This window comes from Sus scrofa, chromosome 1, assembly GCF_054392235.1.
Source record: "Sus scrofa isolate SSC_HxYL_T2T_F1_AM1 chromosome 1, Sscrofa_HxYL_maternal_Yorkshire_Landrace_v2.0, whole genome shotgun sequence".
Classification (NCBI taxonomy): domain Eukaryota; kingdom Metazoa; phylum Chordata; class Mammalia; order Artiodactyla; family Suidae; genus Sus; species Sus scrofa.
In genome coordinates, this window is record NC_139383.1 from 259,279,036 (window position 1) to 259,295,738 (window position 16,703).

Here is a 16,703-nt window from a genome sequence, read left to right on the forward strand (position 1 = left end):
TGACTGGCAAGTTTACCAGATTCTAATTCCTTTTCTTTTTTTTTAACCAATATGTGTATGCGAAATGATAGTGCTTACACAGTTGAGCAACTTGTATGTGCCAGATATTGTACACAGGGATAGAGACCTTGGAAAACAAGTATTATTAATAACCTAGAGTGTTTAAATAACTTTCCCAAGGTCACAAAGTAACAAGCTAGCTGTCCGATTCTGAGGCCCCTGCTCTTTCCAGTACATTTTCCCTTGCTCCCCTTTTCTTCATCTTTCCTCCCACCCCACGCTCTCTGTTCTCATCCACTCTCTCTTCCTTTCACCAATCCTTCCACTCCTACTCTCCCTCATTTCCACATTTTCTAGCCCTTTGAGACCACAGGAAACTAAAACGATATTTGAAATCTCTTAATCTCTCAATATTTTAAACCCCTGAGATTTCAAACATGTATATATGTTACATAATGTTAGAATGTAAACATACAGTTTTATATATATAGTTCTAAATATATATAATTACTTATACATATTATAAATTGATAATATGTATGTGTAACTATGTATATAATTATATATAGTTATTATAGTTATAACTATATATATAAATCCTAAATAATAATTATAATAAAACTAAATAAATCAAAACTCTACAAAAATCTTACCTTAACAGCTGGGCCCTCAAGAAACTTGGCAGCAGGCAGTAGGAAAACCGCGGCTGTCTTTTTAGTGCCACCTCAGGTTTCTCATGAGGAATGTGCAGCATCCCATTCAAGATCCTGGGGGAGGAGGTCAAAAAGAAATCTGCATTGAGAGAGACTACAGGACTTTATCAAGCGAGGGTCTGTGCAGGCTTGACCTGGAGGCTGGGCTCTACGTGCAAAATGAAGCCTTTTCTCCAATGGAATGTTTTCTGTTACCTCCACATCAAAGTTTCTTTCCCTGAGGTCAACAGTTGTGTAATAGGTTCAGGGATTGAATAAACAGTGTAGAAATGACTTGGGGAATGACTATAGGAAGAGAAAAAAAATGTATATATATATATATATATATATATATATATATATAATGCATTCTCAATAGGGGTAATATCACACCCAAGGAGGTGAAAATTGGTTCTCAGGGGAGAGGGTGAAAAAAACTCATTCTTTTTATACGTAAAGCATGGCTAATAGGGACATACATATAGTCCCTAAACAAATACACATACATATAGTCCCTAAACAAATATTTGTGGTATTAAAATTTCATGCAGGGGATATTAAGAAAAACATGTCTAAAAAGGCTCCTTAGGGGAGCAACAATTTTTTTTAAATAGTTGAAAAACAATTGAGTATATAAAGAGCCTAGCAGACTACGTGACAAAACATGGGAACTATAGTTGCTATTATCCTATTAGTTGTTCTTAGGATTGTCCTACAAACTAACTAGAGATCATCCTGTCATGGTCAGGGTGGAGAAGGGGGGACTATGGTAAGTTCCCAGATGAAGTTAGTTTAGGGTGGATCCTGCATGAGAGAGATATCCTCAAAAATAAGCAAAGCAGATTCTTGCCCTCCCTCCCCCCAGGATGAGCTCTAGAGTGCTCAGAATCACTAGTGCAGGATGGTGTTAACACAATCCAAAGAACAAGGCATGGCACAAACGTTTGTGAGCAATGCACAAGCTACCACAAAGCCCATTTTAATCCTCTGGGGAAGGGACATGCTCCCATATTCAGTTTCTTCCTGGCCAAAAACTCCACCACCACGTTTTATGCACCTGCCTTTGTTTCTCCTTAAAGAATCTGGCTTCTGGGAGGCACTCAACATTCAGTTAACATGGGGTTGGAGCAAATACCAAGCAACTTCTCATATATGCTGTGTGTGCTCTGCAGGTTGGAGGAAAACCAAATTATTCAGTGATTTTTTTTTTTTTTTTATTTTTTGGCTGCACCCACAGCATGTGGAAGTTCCTGGGCCAGGGATCAAACCTGTGCCACACAGCAGCAACCCAAGCCACTGCAGTAACAATGCTAGATCCTAAGAGAATGGCACAAGAGAACTGCACAAGAGAACAAGGAAACTCCCAGTGATTATTCTTAAAACCTCTACTTGTATTACTTTGAGTGCACAAGGTGGGGTCACATAGAGGATCTTATTAAATCATCATAAACTTAGTAAGGTCAGTATTCTATCCCTACTTGAAGGATAAAGAAGCTGAGGCTTGGAAAGTTCACCTGTTTTCATTATTTGTCCTCTCTGGCTGCCCAGTAACCAGCAGCAGAGCAAGCCTCCATTCTACCACGCTCCACCACCACTGATATTCCTTTCTCACAGAGGAGGAACATCCACGAAGTGGTAAAGCTACAGAGGAAAACTCACATGCTGGAATTTGGGGTCTCCCAGTGAGGGATTCAGTAATGTCTGTGAATTGACACAATCAAGCCGTGCAGGATGGGGAGTTATCTTCACGGAGTGTGAATCTAGTGTATGGCAGAGCCTGCTGGATCTGGTCAAAACTATCAACCGCCAAGTTACAGGGAGATGAAAAGCCATCAAAATACGGTATGGAAGCATCTCAAGATGCTGTGAAATTTGGAACATAAAATAAGACTGAGGGCACAAATGCTGAGAACAAAAATATGATCTGAAAAATGAATGACTAGGTACACACTTGCTACAAATTTTCAATTCAGGGCCACCGCTTCAAATGTAGGAATGACAGATATTTGACAAAGAATGGAGAACATTTTTCAAAGACTGAAAAGAATGTGTTTAGTCAGAGACCAACTTATCTGGCCAAAAGGGCTGTAAATGGAAAACAGATGGGAAGGGAGAAAGAAAAAAAAAAAAAATAAAAAATAAAACAAAAAAAACCCACCTAGATAAAACTGAAATGGGTTTCCATAGATGATATTAAGGAAGGCCTGGGAAGAATTTCAACAGTGAGGGAGGTGCCGAGTGATTCAGTGAGAACACAATTGGGAAGGACATCAGAAACAAAACGTAGGCAGCAGATGTCCAGATATTATGCGCAGAACATAGTAACCTTGAGATTACAGCACAGGGTGACAAACAAGACCTCACAGATACCAGGAGAGTTGGCGAGACGGAACAGGTCCAAGGGAACACAGTGATAGAAGGGTGTGCCGAGCACAAAAGACCCATTGAGAGGAGATGGGGCAGCGTTGCAGGCTGTAATAACAATAGACTCAGAGGAATCCCTGAGCACTTGGATGAAGATGAAAGGAGAGAGGAACAGAAGTGATGTTTTTATGGAAACTGAGCTGAGCCACATGGGGGAAAGCCACAAAATTGGCAGAGCACGCACACTGAGGATAACACGCTGGATATTTCATTCAGATAAAAGCAGAGTTTTTCACTTGCCTTCCCAACAATTTCATGTCCTAGAAGGTACAGGAAGGAATAAAAATAACTGTGCTCTGATTCATTCCAACCGATGGGAAGAAGCCATTTGTCAGAGTGGAAGAGATGAGACCCTGGGAGAATGTAGCATGTCACCTTCAAGGGAGGACAAGGATGAGCTGGACAAAATGTGCAGAGACGACTTTAAGAAACTAGACTTCAGGAGTTCCCAGGGTGGCGCAGTGGTTAACAAATCCAACTAGGAACCATAAGGTTGCGGGTTCAGTCCCTGCCCTTGCTCAGTGGGTTAACGATCTGGCGTTGCCGTGAGCTATGGTGTAGTTTGCAGATGCAGCTCAGATCCCGCGTTGCTGTGGCTCTGGTGTAGGCTGATGGCTATAGCTCCAATTGGACCCCTAGCCTGGGAACCTCCATATGCCGCAGGAGCGGCCCAGGAAATATCAAAAAGACAAAAAAAAAAAAAAAAAAAGAAAAGAAACTAGACTTCAGAGATCCCACTGTGGCTTAGTGCTAATGAACCCAACTAGTATCCATGAGGATGCAGGTTCGAACCCTGGCCCCACTCAATGGGTTAAGGAGCTGGCATTGCCATAAGCTGCAGTGTATGTCAAAGATGTGGTTCAGATCTGTCATTACTGTGGCTGTGGCATAGGCACCAGCTGCAGCTCTGATTTAACCCCTAGCCTGGACACTTCCATATGCCGGGGTACAGCCCTAAAAACAAAAAAAAGAAACCAGACTTCAAAATTTTTTAAAAAACAGGTATAATTCCACAAGTTTCCAAAAGAATATAGTACCAGGAAGTGCTCAAAAGCATGATTTTGGGCAATTCCAATGAAGAGAAAAGAGGTGGGCAGATTCTTAAAGAATTTAGAGTGACAGCACAGAGCTCTTTAAAAACACAGAATGAACATTCAAAAGATAGAGGCAGATGATAAACAAAAAAGTTTACTGTATAGCACAGGGAATACTTGTTTTCCTTTTTGTCTTTTGTTTGGGATCAAACTTGGTGATCCACAGTCTATGGATCAAGAGGCATTCATTTGCCAAACTGGAGCTGCAGCTACCAGCCTAGACCACAGCCACAGCAGCCCCAGATCTGAGCCACATCAGTGACCTTCACTGCAGCTTGTGGCAATGCCAGATCCTTAACCCACCAAGTAAGGCTAGGGATCAAACCCAAATCCTCATGGACACTAGTTGGGTTCTTAACCCACTGTGCCACAGCAGGAACTCTGTAGCACAGGGAATATTAAAAAAAAAAAAAGACAGAGAAGTTCCCGCTGTGGCACAGTGGGTTAAGAATCCAGCATTGCCATAGCTGCGGCATAGGTTGCAGCTCCAACTTGGATATGATCCCTGACCGGGGAACTTCCATATGCTGTGTGTGTAGCCAAAAAAAAAAAAAAAAAAGATGGAGGCAAATGATAATTCTATGAGAGTGACACAGAACCCCACAAATAGTAGAAGGGATGTTAAAATCCTGATGGAATCAAAGCATGCAAAAATGGCAAGGACCAGAGAATATGTTATGGGACCAAGGGAATTATGATAATGGATGGAAGAAAAGATGATCTATTTCTCAAATTTCTCTTTTAGGTTCTGAAAAACCTAGTCTGTGGGGGTGAAAAGACAAAAGCAGGTAACAGTATGTTGAAATCCAAGTATGGAAAAGATGTTACTGATTCCTTTTGAAATCTACCCTGGGATCAAATTTGGGAACAGACGGGATCAAGCAGCATTCATTTGCCTATCTCCACACTTTCTTACTTATAGCATATTAGCAAGTTGCTCTCCAGATTCTTTTTTTTTTTTTTTTTTTTTTTGGTCTTTTTAGGGCTGCACCTGTGGCATATGGAAGTTCCTAGGCTAGGGGTCAAATCTGAGCTGTAGCTACCAGCCTAGACCACAGCCACAGCAATGCTGGATCCAAGCCACATCTGCAACTTACACTGCAGGTCACAGAAATGCCAAATCCTTAACCCACTGAGTGAGGTCAGGGATCAAACCTGTGTCCTCATGAATACTCGTCAGGTTTGTTATCGCTGAGCCACAACGGGAACTCCAATCTCCAGATACTTGGAGAAGCTTCGGATTACCTTTCTTTTGGATCAGAGGAACTGATTCCATTTGGATCATCTGCATATTCTCTTTTTATCAGGTTTTTTAATTGAAATATCTAGTTCAAGAATTAAAACTAGGAGTTCCCATCATGGTGCAGCAGAAATGAATCTGACTAGTCACCATGAGGATGCAGGTTCAATCCCTGGCCTCACTCAGTGGGTTAAGGATCCAGTGTTGCCGTGAACTGTGGTGTAGGCCAGCAGCTATAGCTCTGATTCAACCCCTAGCCTGGGAACCTCCATATGCCTTGGATGCAGCCCTAAAAAACAACACCAAAAAAAAAAAAAAAAAGAAAACTAGCCAACTAGTTATAGAAGGATGGTTTCTAAGTTCTTAGTGGGATCCTGTTTATACTTTCAGGAAAGAAATCTTTTCTTCCTCTTCCTCTTCCTCTTCTTCTTCTTCTTCTTCTTCTTTTTTGTCTTTTTAGGGCTGCAGCCGATGATGCATTTGAACATTCCCGGGCCAGGGGTCTAATCAGAGCTGCCACTGTCGGCCTACACCACAGCCACAGCAACATGGGATCCGAGCCATGTCTGTGACCTACACCACAGCTCAAGGCAACGCCAGATCCTTAACCCACTGAGTGAGGCCAGGGATTGAACCTGCATCCTCATGGATACTAGTCGGGTTTGTTACCACTGAGCCAAAATGGGAACTTCAAAAAATTTTTTTTTCTTTTTCTTTTTTTTTTTTTGTCTTTTTGCCATTTCTTGGGCTGCTCCTTCGACATATGGAGGTTCCCAAGCTAGGGGTCTAATCGGAGCTGTAGCCACCAGCCTACTCCAGAGCCATAGCAACGCCAGATCCTTAACCCACTGAGCAAGGCCAGGGATCGAACCCGCAACCTCATGGTTCCTAGTCAGATTCGTTAACCCCTGAGCCACGATGGGAACTCCCAGAAATTTCACCTTTACTAATGCAAAATGTGTTGGAGTTTTGTAAGAGCTGTGTAGAATGGTTTCTCTTGAAAGAACTTGGAAAACTGTCATTGTCTCATAATAATTATGGAGTTAGTCCATAATCCATACATCATTTTATGAAATCGAAGAACAGGCAAAAGGGATCTGTGGGGAGAGAAATCGTAATTGTGAGTTTCTGGGATAGAAAGAAGAGGGATAGAATGGAGGAGAGACTGCAGAGAACCTCCTAGGATGATGATGTCCTCAGCTGGAATACTGGCTACATGGATATCTGCATTTGTCAAGGAATGGAAAAGTACAAGGAACTAGATAGCAATTATATAATAGACTCTTGTAGAGAATCATTCAGGGATTTAAGAAAAAGGGCTCTTACAGCTGATATTGTAGATAACGAAGATCACTTTAGAAGTAACGTTTAAGAACAACCATAGATTGGAAGCATAATTATAAAGAAATACCTTCTGTTTTCCTTTTAGCTATTCTGTTTATGTTTTAAAAGTAATACATTATTTAAGGAAATCTAAAAAACCCATCACACTGTCACTGTCACTGTCACTGTATGCAATTATGAACCTATAATATATACATAAAAAGTATATAACAGGGAGTTCCTCTCATGGCCCAGCAGAAATAAATCTGACTAGTATCCATGAGGATGCAGGTTCGATCCCTGGCCTCACTCAGTGGGTTAAGGATCCAGCGTTGCCATGAGCTGTGGTGTAAGCCAGCGGCTACAGCTCTGATTTGACCCCTAGCCTGGGAGCCTCCATATGCTACAGGTGTGGACCTTAAAAAATACAATAACAAAAAAAGTACATAATAAATCTGGGCAGTGATATGAAGGGAAAAAGAATGGTTTTCTCCCATGACTTGACGGCAATCAAATGAAGTTAAGAACATTAGGGCATCAGAGAAAAGCAGTCTGTTTCAAGCAGTTTGAAATTAGCAGTGCTCCCAAGGAGATTTAGGGAAAAGTCAGTCTTACCAACACCCATGACCTATTAATTTTCTACTGGCAAGTCTTTCCATATTGTGGAAAAGGGGCACCACTACCCTTTATCCAGGTTCCACTGGAAACAAGTACCACTGGCTCCCAGACTTCCATGCACATAAATATCACCTTGGATGCTTGTTAAAAATGCAGTCTCTGGGTCTGTATCTGAAGGTTTTGATGCTACAAATCTAAGTTAGTGTCTAGGAATTTCCATTTTAGTGAACATACTTGGTGAGACTGATATAGGTAGCCAACGGACTTATACTTTGAGAAACACCTCATTAATAATCAAATCATAAAACTAGTTCCTGCTTCCTCTAATTTCAGGCTCTCTGGGTAACCTTCTAAAAATAGAGCCTTTATGCCTTCACAAAGAAAACATGCTGTTTATAGCAATATGTGTATGTGACAGAATCTTTTCTCATTCTAAAAAAGGAATAGGCATCGGTTTTGTACCTCAATCTGATGATCTTGATAAATATTAGTTTGTCCCTTATAAAGGGATGTGCTTACCATGTGATACTGAAAAACCATACTTCTGGGATTCTGGGACAGAAATGGGCCAAATTTATGCCAAATTTACTAAGATAAAGAGTATTTCCAAAATTCTCTCCTTAAAGAAATTCTATGCTTGACATTGTGAAGGTTGTTATGTTCTTTTAAAAAATTAATTAATAGGAGTTCCCGTCGTGGCGCAGGAGAAACAAATCCAACTAGGAACCATGCAGTTATGGGTTCAATCCCTGGCCTCGCTCAGTGGGTTAAGGATCCAGCGTTGCCATGAGCTGTGGTGTAGGTCACAGACGTGGCTCGGATCTGGTGTTGCTGTGGCTACGGTATAGACCATCGGCAACAGCTCCTATTAAACCCCTAGCCTGGGAATCTCCATATGCCGTGGGTGCAGCCCTAAAAAGACAAAAGACAAAAAAAAAATTAATAATAAATCATTGAAAGTTTTTCTTTTAAGAGCAGTTGTAGGTTCACAGCAAAATTGAGTGGAAAGTACAGAGAGTTCCCATAAACACCGGGCTCTCTCCCACACACAACCTCTCCCATGATGGACATTCTGTACCACAGTACTGTACTTGCTATAACCAATGAAACTACACTGACACATCATTATCACCCAAAGGCCACAGTATAAGTTAGGATTCACTCTGTATTGTACATTCTACGATTTTTTTTTTTTTTTTTGTCTTTTTAGGGCCGCACACACAGCATATGAAGGTTCCCAGGCTAGGGGTCAAGTCAGAGCTACAGCTGCCAGCCTACACCACAGCTCACAGCAACACTGGATCCCTAACCCATTGAGGAAGGCCAGGGATCAAACCTGTGTCCTCATGGATGCTAGTCGGTTTCATTAACCCCTGAGTCACGATGGGAACTCCCATTCTATGAGTTTTAACAAATATTATGTTCTTGGAGGTCCTGTTGTGGCTCAGCAGTTTATGAGGTTCAATCCCTGGTTTTGCTCAGTGGGTTAAGGATCTGGTGTTGCCGTGAGATATGGTGTAGGTCAAAGATGCAGCTCTGATCCTGAGATGCTGTGAGCTGTGGTACAGGCTGGGGGCTGCAGCTCCAATTCAAACCCTAGCCTGGGAGCCTCCATATGCCATAGGTGAGGCCCTGGAAAGCAAAAACAAAAAACAAAAAACAAACAAAACAACAAATGTTATGTTCCTTTAAGCAATTAAGCTTAATGACAAACATGTAAATATAATCTATTCATTTTAAACTTAATTCAACAAATGTTGAAATAATTTGTGTGGTGGTTTAGTTTTCTAATTCTAAATTAATGCTCATTATTGACATTTTGAAAAAACAAAAACATATTTTAAAAATCACAAGTTATTTTACTACCCTGGGCTAACCACTGTGAAAGTTCTGATTCTTATTTTCTTCAAATCATTGTTCTGTCTTCATGCACATGTATTTATTGTGGTGGTGGTAATGGTGGTTATTTATTTCTTTACAAAACTGGGATTATACTAGATAAACATTTCCTAACACTGTATCACTCATTGTATCATTTTTTTTACCAATATTAACTTTCCTATGATTTTATTTTTCTTCTTAGCATTTATCACCACCTGACATGTTTATTTGCTTTTTTCTTTTCTGTCCTTCCCTGAATGCGTGTTCCAGGACAGCAATTGTTCCTGAAGGGAGTTCTGTCCTGGACTGACAGATGTTATCCAATACATGTTTGCAGAATGAACAAATGAATGAACGAGTGGCACTTCACTGTGGAGTAAATAGGTTTCAAAGTCATGATTTAGAATGACTGAACAATGGAGCTTGCGTTGTGGTGCAGCAGAAACGAATCCAGCTAGTATCCATGAGGATGCAGGTTCGATTCTTGGCCTCACTCAGTGGGTCAGGGACCCAGCACTGCTGTGAGCTATGGTGTAGGTCACAGACTCAGCTCGGATCTCTTGTTGCTGTGGCTGTGGGCATAGGCTAGCAGCTGCAGCTCTCATGTGACCCTTAGCCAAAAAAAAAAAAAAAAAAAAAAAAAAGATGAAGCAAGTCTATCACTTATATACAATGAGATTCAGAGACAAGATGGCAGAGTAAAAGGACTCAAGCTCACCTCTTCTCAAGAAAACACCAAAATTACAACTAACTGCTGAACAACCATCAAAAAAATATACTGGAAGCTACCAAAAAAAGATATCCAAATGCAAAGACAAATAAGAAACCACATGGAGATGATAAGAGGACTGCTTTTATGATATAAGCAAACCCATACCCGCCAGGTGAGTGACACACAGACTGGAAAATAACTACCACAGAGGCTTTCCCACAGGAGTGAGTTCCAAACTCCATGTTAGGTTCCCCAGCTGGGGGTCTGGCTTTGGGAGGAGGAGCACCCGGAGCATTTGGTGTTGAGGCCAGTGGGGCTTGAATGCAAGAGCTCCACAGGACTGGGGGAAACACAGAACCCAATCTTGGAGGGTGCACTCAGGAATCCATGTGCACTGGGTGCCAGAGCAAAGTAGGGACTCCATTAAATTGGGGTCAGGCCTACCTACAGGTGTTGAAGGGTCGCCTGAGAAAGCAGATGATGGAGATGGTTGGCTGTGAAGGCAGGATGTTGGAGGCAGGAGGTGCCAGGGATAATTATCAGTGTGAGCTCCTCTGGAGGCTGCCATTTTTAGAAAAATCTAGCTCCATCCATCAGGGCTGAGAAGCCCCAGGCCAAACAACAAACAGCCCCATGCAGCAGCAAACAGGCTGCCTAAAGTCCTCCTGAAACTGACAGCACTAATGGCCTAAACCCAGCCAAAACCCAGATTGGGACTTGAACCCACGGTTTTAAATTAGAACTACTCACCCCATGTCTGGACTCACTGAGGTTCAGGTTCTTTATGCCTCTGTGCAGAAGGAATTCAGCGAGAGATAAAGTGATAGGCAAGAAACAGATTTATTAGGATAGGACACTTGTGAAAGGTGCAAGCAGGCAGGCAAGGAAGCTCTGCCCCGAGGATCTGGTAGGCCACAGTTTTATCATCCAAGGGGAGTGGGGGTTGGAAAGGTCCGCTTCTTCCTTTCTGGAAACAGTATCTCCTTCTTAGTATCCAGTAGTATGTATTCAAATCAGCTGAAGGGTGGTCTTCAAACTTGCCCTTGGCCTGAATCTGAATGCAGGCCTCATCCCATCCCCCACCCAATGACCTGAGGCAATTCTTGCACCTCCATTAGTCAAGAAAGCCTGCCTTATTCTGATGGCTTTCTTGAACTTTCAGTGGTCTCCCCATATCCCCTAGGTTTCCCTCTTTGTCTATGATCCCCTATTGGGACGTCTACAACCACCTGTTCCTACTCCATCCCTAGCGCTCCTAGGCACACAACTGCCTCTAATCACCCAGAGACAAAGTCCCACCCACCACAGTGAAAAGACTCAAGTCCACCCACCAGTGGGCAGGCACCAGTCCCTCTCATCAGGAAGGCTGCCACAAGCTTCTGTATCACTTCACTCACAAGGGGGCAGACACCAGCAGCAAGAGAGGCTATAACCCTCTGGCCTGCAAAAGGAGACCATGCAAAAAGCTATACAAAATGAAAAGGCAGAGAAATACGAGCCAGATGAAGGAACAAGACAAAACCCCAAAAGGATAGCAAAGTGAACTGGAGATAAGAAACCCACATGAAAAAGACTTTAGAGTAATGATAATAAAGATGACCCAAGATCTTGGAAAAAAACTGGAAGCAAGGATGGAAAAAAAGTTAGAAAAAAAGTTGAACAAAGAAATAGAAGATTTAGAGATTGAAGAAAAAGAGATCCAAAATTCAATAACCAGGAGTTCTCACTGTGGCTCAGTGGTAACGAACCTGACTAGTAACCATGATAATGCAGGTTCAATCCCTGGACTTGCTCATTGGGTTAAGGATCCTGCATTTCTGTGGCTGTAGTGTAGGCTGGCAGCTGCAGCTCCAATTCAACTTCAACTCCCAGCCTTGGAACGTCCATATGCCACAGATGTGGCCTTAAAAAAAAAACAAAAAAAACAAAAAAAACAAAAAAAAAAAACCCAAAATAAAAAATTCAATAGAAGGAACCAACAGCAGAATACAGGAGGAAGAAGGACAAATAAGTGAGGTGGAAGACAGACTGGCGGAAATCACTGACATGGGACAAGATAAAGAAAAGAGAACAAAAAAAGTAATGAAGACAGTATAAAAGAAATCTAGAACAACTTTAAAGGCACTTACATTTGCGTTATAGGGCTGCCAGAAGGAGAAGAGAGAGTGAAAGAGCTGGAGAAAATATTTGAAAAGATAACAGCTGAAAATTTCCCCACATGGGAAAGGAATTACTCACTCAAATCCAGGAAGCACAATGAATACCACACAAAATAAACTCAAGGAGGAACACCCCCTCCTCACCCGAGACACATATTAATCAAACTGACCAAAATTAAAGACAGAGAAAATATTGAAAGCAGCTAGGGAAAAGAAACAAGTAACATACAAGAGAACCCCAATAAGATTATCAGCTGATTTTTCAGCAGAAACTCTGCAGGCCAGAAGGGAGTAGCACCATATATTTAAAGTGATGAAAGCAAAAAAACCTACAACCAAGAATACTCTACCCAGCAAGGATCTCATTCAAATTTGAAAGAGAAAGCAAAAGCTTTACAAACAAGCAAAAGCTAAGAGAATTTAGCACCACCAAACTAGCTTCACAACAAATACTAAAGGAACTTCTGTAGGTGGAAAAGAAAAAGCGGCAACTAGAAACAAGAAAACTACAAACAAGAGGGCTCATTTGAAAAGGTAAAGGCAAACATAAAGTAAAGATAGGAAATCATCCACAAACAAATATGGCATCAAAACCAGCAATTGTAAGATGATGAGGGTACAAATGCAGGACACTGGGGATGCATTTGCAATTAAAAGACCAACAACTTAAGTTCTCTTTGTGGCTCAGCAGTTAACAAACCCAACTAGCATCCATGAGGATGCAGGTTTGATCCCTGGCCTTGCTCAGTGGGTTAAGGATCCCCGCTGTGCACTGTGGTATAGCTCACAGATGTGGCTCAGATCTTGCGATGCTGTGGCTGTGTTGTAGGCCAGTGGCTGCAGCACCTAGGCGATCCCCTGGGAACCTCCATATGCTATGGGTGTGGCCCTAAAAAGACAAAAAAAAAATAAAAATAAAAAAATCTCATGGTAACCGCAAGCCAAAAATCTGCAATAGACATATACACAAGCAAGAAAAAGCAATCCGAGCACAACTCTAAAGACAGTCATCAAACCACAGAGAACAAAAGAAGAGGAGAGAAAAAAGACCAACAAAACCAAATCCAAAACAATTACCAAAATGGCAGTAAGAACATACATACCCATAATTACCTTAAATGTAAATGGACGAAGTGCTCCAACCAGAAGACATAGACTGGCTGAATGGATACAAAAACAAGACCCATAAATACACTGTCTGCAAGAGACCCACTTCAGTTCTAGGGACACACACAAACTGAAAGTGAGAAGATAGACAATATTCCATGCAAACAGAAATCAAAAGAAAGCTGGAGTAGCAATACTCATATCAGACAGAATAGAATTTAAAATAAAGATGGTTTTACAAGAGACAGAGAAAGTCATTACATGATGATCGAAGGATCAATCCAAAAAGAAGGTATAACAATTTGTAAATATATATGCACCCAACACAGGAGCACCTCAAGATATGAGGCAAGTGCTAACAGCTATAAAAGGAGAAATCGACAATAACACAATAATAGTGGGGGATTTAACCACCCCACTCACAGCAATGGACAGATCATTCAAACAGAAAATCAACAAGGAAACACAGGCCTTAAATGATGCATTAGACCAAATGGACTTAATAGATATTTATAGAACATTCCATCTGAAAGCAGCAGAATAAACATTCTTCTCAAATGTATATGGAACATTCTCTAGGATACATCACATGCTAGACCATAAATTAAGCCTCAGTAAACTTAGGAAAATTACAATCATATCAAGCATCTTTTCTAAACACAATGCTATAAGACTAGAAATCAATTGCAAGGAAAAAAAATGCAAGAAACACAAACACCTGGAGAATAAATAATATGCTAGTAAACAACCAATGGGTCACGGACAAAATCAAAGAGGAAATTGGAAAATACCCAGAGACAAATGAAAACAAAGACATAAGGATCAAAAACCTATGGGATACAGCAAAAGCAGTTTTAAGAGGGATGTTTATAGTATTAACAAGTCTACAAATAACAAATGTCAGAGAGGGCGTGGAGAAAAGGGAATCCTCCTTCACTGTGGGTGGCAATGTAAACTGGTACAACCACTATGGAAAACAGTACAGAAGTTCCTCCAGAAATTAAATATAGAACTACCATAGGATCCAGCAATCTCACTCCTGGGAATATATCTGGACAAAACTTTCATTAAAGAAGATACATGTATGGAATTCCCACTGTGGTGCAGCAGAAACGAATCTGACTAGGAACCATGAAGTTGCGGGTTCAATCCCTGGCCTTGTTCAGTAGGTTAAGGATCCAATGTTGCTGTGAGCTGTGGTGTGGGTCGCAGATGTGGCTCATATCTGATGTTGCTGTGGCTGTGGTGTAGGCCAGCAGCTGTAGCTCCAATTTTGCCCCTAGCCTGGGAACCTCCATATGCTGCAAGTGCAGCCCTAAAAAGCAAAAAAAAAAAAAAAGATACATGTACCCCTTTGTTCATTGCAGCACCATTCATAACAGCCAAGACATGAAAACCACCTAAATGTCCATTGATAGATGAATGGATTAAGAAGATATGATTATATATATAATGGAATACTACTCAGCCATAAAAAAGAATAAAATAATGCTATTTGCAACAACATGGATGGACCTAGAGGTTATCATACTAAGTGAAGTTAGTCAGTGAAAGACAAACATCATATATCACTTATATGTAGAATCTATAAAAAGGATACAGATAAACCTATTTGCAGAACAGAAACAGACTCACAAACTTTGAAAACAAACTTACGGTTGCCAAAGGGGATAAGTGGAAGAGATAGACTGGGGGTTTGGGATTGGTATGTGCTCTCTGCAGAAGAGTATTTCGGGAAGAGAGAACAAAAGACCAGTTAGGAGTGGACTTGGTCAATTTAGGGGACAGCAAGGAGGCCAGTGCAGCTGGAACAGAGTGAACTTGGGGAAACATGTGGCTGATGATGTCAGAAAAGTAATGAAGGAGTTCCCATCGTGGCGCAGTGGTTAACGAATCCGACTAGGAACCATGAGGTTGCGGGTTCGGTCCCTGCCCTTGCTCAGTGGGTTAACGATCCGGCGTTGCTGTGAGCTGTGGTGTAGGTTGCAGACGCGGCTCGGATCCCGCGTTGCTGTGGCCCTGGCGTAGGCCGGTGGCTACAGCTCCGATTCAACCCCTAGCCTGGGAACCTCCATATGCCGCAGGAGCGGCCCAAGAAATAGCAAAAAAAAAGACAAAAAAAAAAAAAAAAAAAGAAAAGTAATGAAGAGGAGGGAGCCCTGTAAAGATGCGGGATTTTACTGACTGAAGTGAGGAGCCAGTGTAGGTTTTTAAGCATGAGTGAACTGATGATTTGTCTTTTTTTTTTTTTGGCATTTCTTGGGCTGCTCCCACGGCATATGGAGGTTCCTAGGCTAGGGGTCCAATCGGAGCTGCAGCCACCAGCCTATGCCAGAGCCACAGCAACGCAGAATCCGAGCCGCGTCTGCAACCTACACCACAGCTCACGGCAACGCTGGATCGTTAACCCACTGAGCAAGGGCAGGGACCGAACCCGCAACCTCATGGTTCCTAGTCGGATTCGTTAACCACTGCGCCACGATGGGAACTCCAATGATCTATATTTTAAAAGCATATGGCTATTTACAACAGACTAAAAGGAAGTAAGAGTAGAAACATGATGGGCACACAAAAGGAATGACCATGGTGACAGAGATGGAGACTATGCATGGCCCTTAGCATGAACTCTCAGTAAGGCTGATCTAGCTACCATCACCTGTCAAAGTCCAACCTGGCAAAGAAAGAGACCAGTGCTGAATTCCTAAAACAGTACTATTCATTGAGAGATCTACTAGCCACTTGGTGACAAGTTGACTTCTCTGGGCCCTTTGCATGCCGGAAGGCCAGGCAATTTGTTCTCACAGGACGTTTATTCCAGGCACAGGTTTATATTTCCCGCCAGCAGAGCTTCAGTCTATATCATATAGAGGAGTTTACAGAGTGCCTGATCCATAGACCAGAATCCCACCCATCAGAGCATCCAATCAGGGGGAACCACTTCACAGACAAGGAGGTTGGGAGTGATCCCATGACCATGGGACCCACTGCTTTCATCACATGCCATCCTCCCCAGAAGAGCCATCCTGGGAGAGTGATGGAAGGATCTGCCAATGAGTCAGAGGAAGCATGGCTCAGAGGCAATGCTGCGCAATCATAGGGTCTCATTCTGCAGGGAGCAATTTACAGACGGAATTTAAAAACCCTATAGGGTGCTGTGTCCCCCAGGAAGATTAGCTGGGTCAAGGAATCAAGGCAGGGAAGCAGGAATGGCTCCATTTACTACTCACAGTGACCCACCAAGGACTTTCTGTCCCTACAACTCTGGGACCTAGGGGGTTAGAAGTCCTAGTCCTCAAAGGGGGAGCACTTTGCCAGGGGTCATAGAAATGGTCCCACTGAACTACCTGCTGTAGCTGCCACTGCTTATAGTAAGAGACCAAGAAACAAGAAGAGTTATCAACTTGGGAGGGGCAATTGATCCTTATTAGCAAGAGAAGGCAGAACCATGCTTAT

General features: G+C 42.1%; 1 long non-coding RNA gene across 2 annotated transcripts in view; it reads left to right on the forward strand.

The window, feature by feature from the left end:
• The window catches only part of LOC146407130 (uncharacterized), a 35,884-nt gene that overhangs the window by 15,599 nt on the left and 3,582 nt on the right, over positions 1-16,703 (forward strand). Inside the window, exons 5-6 of one of the 2 annotated variants that reach the window (XR_014825639.1) lie at positions 4,956-4,998; positions 9,543-12,063. This is a non-coding gene — a long non-coding RNA (uncharacterized LOC146407130). Of the gene's footprint in view, positions 1-4,955; positions 4,999-9,542; positions 12,064-16,703 lie in introns of those variants that run through there. The other variant, XR_014825640.1, reaches the window with a different exon arrangement.